The following is a 6,176-nucleotide window of genomic DNA, read 5'->3' as shown; positions in this document are numbered from 1 at the left end:
TAGATTTGAAAGGCCCAATCTTACACCCCACACCCGCTCTGACTTTCACTTCACACAAACACCAACACCTCCTGCAACCCCCCTCCTCCCCCCTCCTGCTACTCAAACTGCACTTAAGATCTATGAAGATGATGTGTGCCGTGTCTTTCGGAAACAAAAGATAAGGAAAGCTTCAGGCCCAGATGGCGTTTCACCTGCATGTCTTAGAGCCTGTGGTAACCAGCTGGCCCCCATCTTCACACTGATTTTCAATAGATCACTGGAGTAGTGTGAAGTCCCATGCTGCTTCAAAAGCTGAATCATCATTCCTGTCCCAAAGAAACCCAAAATCACACGACTTAATGACTACAGACCTGTCACCCTGACGTCTGTGGTCATGAAGTCATTTGAGAGACTGGTGTTGGCCCATCTAAAGGACATCACTGGACCCTTTCTAGATCCCCTTCAATTTGCTTATTGAGCAAACAGGTCTGTGGATGATGCAGTCATCTTGGGATTGCATCATATCCTGCAACATCTGGACAGACCAGGGACATATGCAAGGATCCTTTTTGTGGACTTCAGTTTGGCTTTCAATGCCATCATCCCAGCTATTCTCCTGACTAAATTACACCAACTTTCTGTCCCCACGTCTATCTGTTAGTGGATTACCAGCTTTCTGACGGACAGGCAGCAGCTTGTGAGACAGGGGAAATTCACTTCCAGCACCTGTACAATCAGCACTGGTGCCCCCCAGGGATGTGTGCTCTCCCCACTACGCTTCTCCCTCTACACCAATGACTGCATCACCAAGGACCCCTCTGTCAAGCTCCTGAAGTTTGCAGATGACACTACTGTCATTGGCCTCATCTGAGATGATGATGAGTTGAACAGCTGGCTCACTGGTGCAGGCAAAACAACCTTGAGCTGAACATACTCAGAACGGTGGAGATGATTGTGGATTTTAGGATGAACACCCCAACACTGAACTTGCTCACCATTCTAAACAGCACTGTGGCAGCAGTGGAGTCATTCAGGTTCCTGGGCACTACCATCTCACAGGACATGAACTGGGAGACCCACATTGACTCCATTGCGTAAAAGGCCCAGCAGAGGTTGTACGTCCTTTGCCAGTTGAGGAAGTTCAACCTGCCACAGGCGCTGCTGATACAGTTCTACTCAGCAGTCATTGAGTCTGTCCTCTGCACTTCAATATCTGTCTGGTTTGGTTCAGCTACTAAATCGGATATCAGAAGACTACAAAGGACAGTTCAGACTGCTGAGAGGATTATTGGTTGCCCCCTGCCCTCCCTTCAAGAACTATAAACTTCCAGAGTGAGGAAAAAGGCTGGAAAAATCACTCTGGACCCCACTCACCCAGCCCACTACCTTTTTGAACTGTTGCCTTCTGGCCGATGCTTCAGAGCTCTGAGCACCAGAACCGTCAGGCACAGGAACAGTTTTTTTCCCTCAGGCTATCCATCTCATGAACAGTTAAAACTGCCTCTATTGAGCAATAATTAATGTGCAATACACAGCTTAGTCTTTTTATATTATCCAACACATCCAACCTCTTCTGCCATTACATTCCCTTGCACTGTATATAACCGATTTATATTTATATTTGCACTTCCTATGTGTATGTATGTATGTATGTATATATATATATATATATATATATATATATATATATATATATATATATATATATATATATATATATGTGTGTGTGTGTGTGTGTGTGTGTGTGTGTGTGTGTGTGTATATATATATATATATATATATATATATATATATATAATCTATTGTGTATTCTATATATACACTTTATTTCTTTTTTTATTCAATTTTTAATTATATTTTAAAAGTCTTGTTGCTGTTTTGTATTGTTGTGTACTGGAAGCTCCTGTCATCAAGACAAATTCCTTGTATGTGTAAGCATACTTGGCAATAAAGCTCATTCTGATTCTGATTCTGATTCTAATGTCTTTGAAGTTCATCCTGGATTAACTGCAGAAGTTCATATAGATGCATTGTCCTTTGTTAGTTGGCTGATGAAGGCTTTTGTTGGCAGTATATTGATAGTCTATGTATTCCATTTTAAGAGCGTAGTCCATCATTAGACCAAGGTGATGCAGGCCGAGATCAGTGAGGTGCTTCACAGTTCAACCGGCCATTAATTTCGGTGAGGTCTATTCTAAGTCCAGGCAATGTCATATGAAGTATCCCATGTTTTATGGTTGGAGTTGGCATCAGTTCATCCTCTGAGGTCCATTGTAATAGACTGAAGTGATGTCTGGCTGGCACCGGCTGCATTTTGTCATCATCACTCAGAGACACATAGCAGTGGAGTCTGATACTAAGCAGGAATGGAGCTGGATACAGCCGGTTCTGGTGACCTCGGGATAGGAGTCCCGAGGTTGAGACATGGAAACAAATAGAATAATATTAGCGTAAATGCCATTCAATTGTTTGCAGAGTTATAGATCATGATCAGTGTTTCAGGTTCCGGCAGACCTAACTAAAGCAGCCTAATTGTGTGGTGAAGAATAAATTAGGTGTATGCCTGGCTAAATAGATGAGTCTTTAGTCTAGACTTAAACTCAGTGAGTGTGTCTGCATCCCGAACAGTGTTAGAGAGACTATTCCATAGTTTAGGAGCCAAATAGGAAAAGGATCTACCTCCTTTTGTGGATTTTGATATTCTAGGAACTATTAACATGCCAGAGTTTTGCGATCATAAAAAACATGATGGAATATAGCATGGTAGGCTGTCACTTAAGTACTGTGGAGCTAGACCATTCAAAGCTTTGTATGTAGTTAACAGTATTTTTAAATTAATACGAAATTTGACAGGTAGTCAATGTAACGATGATAAAATGGGGCTAATATGATCATATTTCTTGGTTCAAGTCAGCACTCTGGCTGCTGCATTTTGAACCAATTGAAGTTTATTTATTGAACTCGGTGGGCATCCTCCCAGTAATGCATTACAATAATCTAGTATTGAGGTCATGAACGTATGAATTAGTTTTTTGGCATCAGCAACAGAGAGCATGTGTCGTAACTTAGCAATATTTCTTAGGTGGAAGAATACTGTTCTAAAAAACGTTTTTTTTTTTTTTGTGGATTTTTCCCCTTTTTCACCCAATTTGGAATGCCCAATTCCCTATGCGCTTTTAAGTCCTCGTGGTCACGTAGTGATTCACCTCAATCCGGGTGGCAGAGGACGAATCCCAGCTGCCTCCGCATCTGAGACCGCCAACCTGCGCATCTTATCACGTGGCTTGTTGAGCGCATTGCCACGGAGACATAGCACGTGTGGAAGCTTCACGCTATCCACCGCGGCATCCACGCTCAACTCACCACGTGCCCCACCGAGAATGAACCACATTATAGTGACCACGAAGAGGTTACCCCATGTAACTCTACCCTCCCTAGCAACCGGGCCAATTTGGTTGCTTAGGAGACCTGGTTGGAGTCACTCAGCATGCTCTGGGATTCGAACTAGCGAGCTAGCGAACTCAGGGTGGTAGCAGAAATTTGATTTTCAAATGACATATTGGTATCAAATGTAACACCTAAGTTCTTCGCTTTTGAAGACGATGTAACAGTACATTCATCGAGAGTCATATTATATTTAAGCAGCTTATTTTTAGAGATTTTTGGTCCAATAACTAGCACCTTGGAATTGAGTAGAAGGAAATTTCTGGCCATCCAGTCTTTGATTTCATTGATACACTCTGCTAATTTGGAGAATTGTGAAATTTTGTCGGGTTTCGAAGAAATATAAAGTTGGGTATCGAGGGCATAACAGTGGAAACTTATTCCATGATTCCTGATACTATCTCCCAGGGAAAGCATATATAAGGAGAAAAGCAGAGGCCCTAAAACTGATCCCTGTGGCACTCCATACTTAACTTTTGTTTGATTTGAAAATTCCTCATTTACACAGACAAAGTGGTAGCGGTCTGCAAAATAGGACTTAAACCATACTAATGCAAGTCAACAAATGCCAACATGATTCTCTAGCCTATTCAAGAGAATATCGTGATCTATCATGTCGAAGGCAGCACTAAGATCTAAAAGCACTAGAAGAGAAATGCAGCTGCAATCAGATGGTAAGAGCAAGTCATTAGTAACTCTGATATGTGAAGTCTCTGTACTGTGGTGTGGCTTAAATCCTGACTGAAATTGTTCATATATACTATTTCTCTGTAGAAATGAACATAATTGGGAGAACACAACCTTTTCTAGTATTTTCAACATAAATGGGAGGTTTGAAATCGGTCTATAATTAGCCAGTTCTCCAGGATCAAGTTGAGGCTTCTTAATAAGCAGTTTGAAAACTGCCATTTTAAAGTTTCTTGGGACATGTCCTAAGGATAGTGAGGAGTTAATAATAATAAGGAGAGGTTCTGAGATTACAGGGAATCTCTTTTAAGAGCTTAGTTGGTATTGGATCTAACATACATGTTGTTGCTTTTGATGTTTCGATAAGTTTTCTTAGCTCTTCATGACCTATGACAGTGAAGGATAGAAGTTGCACATGAGGAAAATTATGAGACGCTGTTTTCTGAGGTACTGTGACAGATGATTGCATAATTCCAATTTTATTTCTGATTATTTCAATTTTATCAGTAAAGAAATTGTACTATTGTACTGCATAGATACGGAATATCTGGTTCAGTTGAAGCTTTATTCCTAACCAATTTTTGCCACAGTACTGAATAAGCACCTAGGATTGTTGTGGTTATTTTCTATGAATTTGCTAAAATATGTCTTTAGCTACAGACACTATCCTTCCATGCACTGCGAAATACATCTAATTTTGTATTCTTCCACTTGTGCTCCATTTTCCGAGCTGCTCTCTTGAGAGCATGAGTGTGATCATTGTACCATGGTGCAGGGCTTTTTTCTTTAATTTTCTTTAATTGAAGGGGGGCGACACTATCAAGAGTGCTAGAGAAGACTGTATTTATATTTTCTGTTATTTCATCAAGTTCTTCTAGACTTTGGGGCTTACTGAGTGTATGAGATAGATCTGGAAGATTATTAGTGAAGCTATCTTTAGTGGTTGAAAGAATTGTTCTACCTGAACAATAGCGTGGTGTAGATTGAGTAACATTAGCTGATCGCAGCATACAAGAGACGAGGTAATGATCTGAGATGTCATCGCTCTGCAGTAGAATTTCTATAGTATCAGCATCAACTCCATATTACAGAATTAAATCTAGCATATGATTATGGCGATGAGTTGGTCCTGTTAAATTTTTTCTGACTCCAAGCGAGTTGAGAAAATCTGTAAATGCTAATCCCAATATGTCATTTACATTGTCTATGTGAATGTTGAAATCACCAACAATTAAAGCTCTATCTACAGTAACTACTTGGTCTTATAGAAAATTTGCAGATTCACCAAGGAAACCAGAATAAGGCCTGTATATACTGTAGCAAGGGCAAAAGATGACAGAGATTTTTTTATTTATATCTGACGGTGTTACATTAAGCATTATTAGTTCAAAAGACTTAAACTTATATCCTGTCCTCTGAGTAACACCAAAAATGTCACTGTAAATTGTAGCAACACCTCCTCGTCGACCCTTCAGATGAGGCTCATTTTTATAACAATAACCTGGTGGAGTAGATTAATTTAAACTAATATATTCATCCAGCTTAAGCCAGGTTTCAGTCAAACAGAGCACATCCAAACTATGATCTGTAATAACTTCATTTACAATCAGTGCTTTGGTTGAAAGAGATCTAATATTTAGTAGCCCTATCTTTATATGATGTTTATCTTCATTTTTTTTTTTCAAGTTTGACCTTAATCAAATTTTTTCTAAATGATTTAGTTAGGGGTTTGTGTTTGGTAGTTCAGGGAACAGACACAGTCTCTATATGATATATAGGTGATACAGTCTCTATGTTTTGTAGTTTATGTGACCTGTGTGATGTCTCAAGGTAGCTAGCAGACATTCGGTTTAGCCAGTTTGTCTGCTTCCTGACCTGGGCCTATGAGCCAAATTACTAGAGAGGAGAGCGACACCTTCCCTGGAGGGATGGAGTCCGTCTCTCTTTAGCAGGTCAGGTCTACCCCAAAAACTCTTCCAATTGTCTATAAATCCGATGCTATTCTCCAGACACCACTCAAACATCCAGCCATCAGTGACACTAATCTACTATAAACCTCTTCA

At 40.1% G+C, this 6,176-nt stretch overlaps 1 pseudogene; it reads right to left on the bottom strand.

Annotated features, from left to right (window-relative positions):
• Positions 1 to 2,448: 2,448 nt before the first annotated feature.
• LOC127454575 (uncharacterized) lies at positions 2,449 to 5,750 on the bottom strand (annotated as a pseudogene).
• Positions 5,751 to 6,176: the final 426 nt, after the last annotated feature.

The sequence above is a fragment of the Myxocyprinus asiaticus genome, chromosome 1, assembly GCF_019703515.2.
Source record: "Myxocyprinus asiaticus isolate MX2 ecotype Aquarium Trade chromosome 1, UBuf_Myxa_2, whole genome shotgun sequence".
In the NCBI taxonomy this organism is placed as follows: Eukaryota; Metazoa; Chordata; class Actinopteri; order Cypriniformes; family Catostomidae; genus Myxocyprinus; species Myxocyprinus asiaticus.
This window is presented reverse-complemented; position numbering and strand designations above follow the sequence as displayed.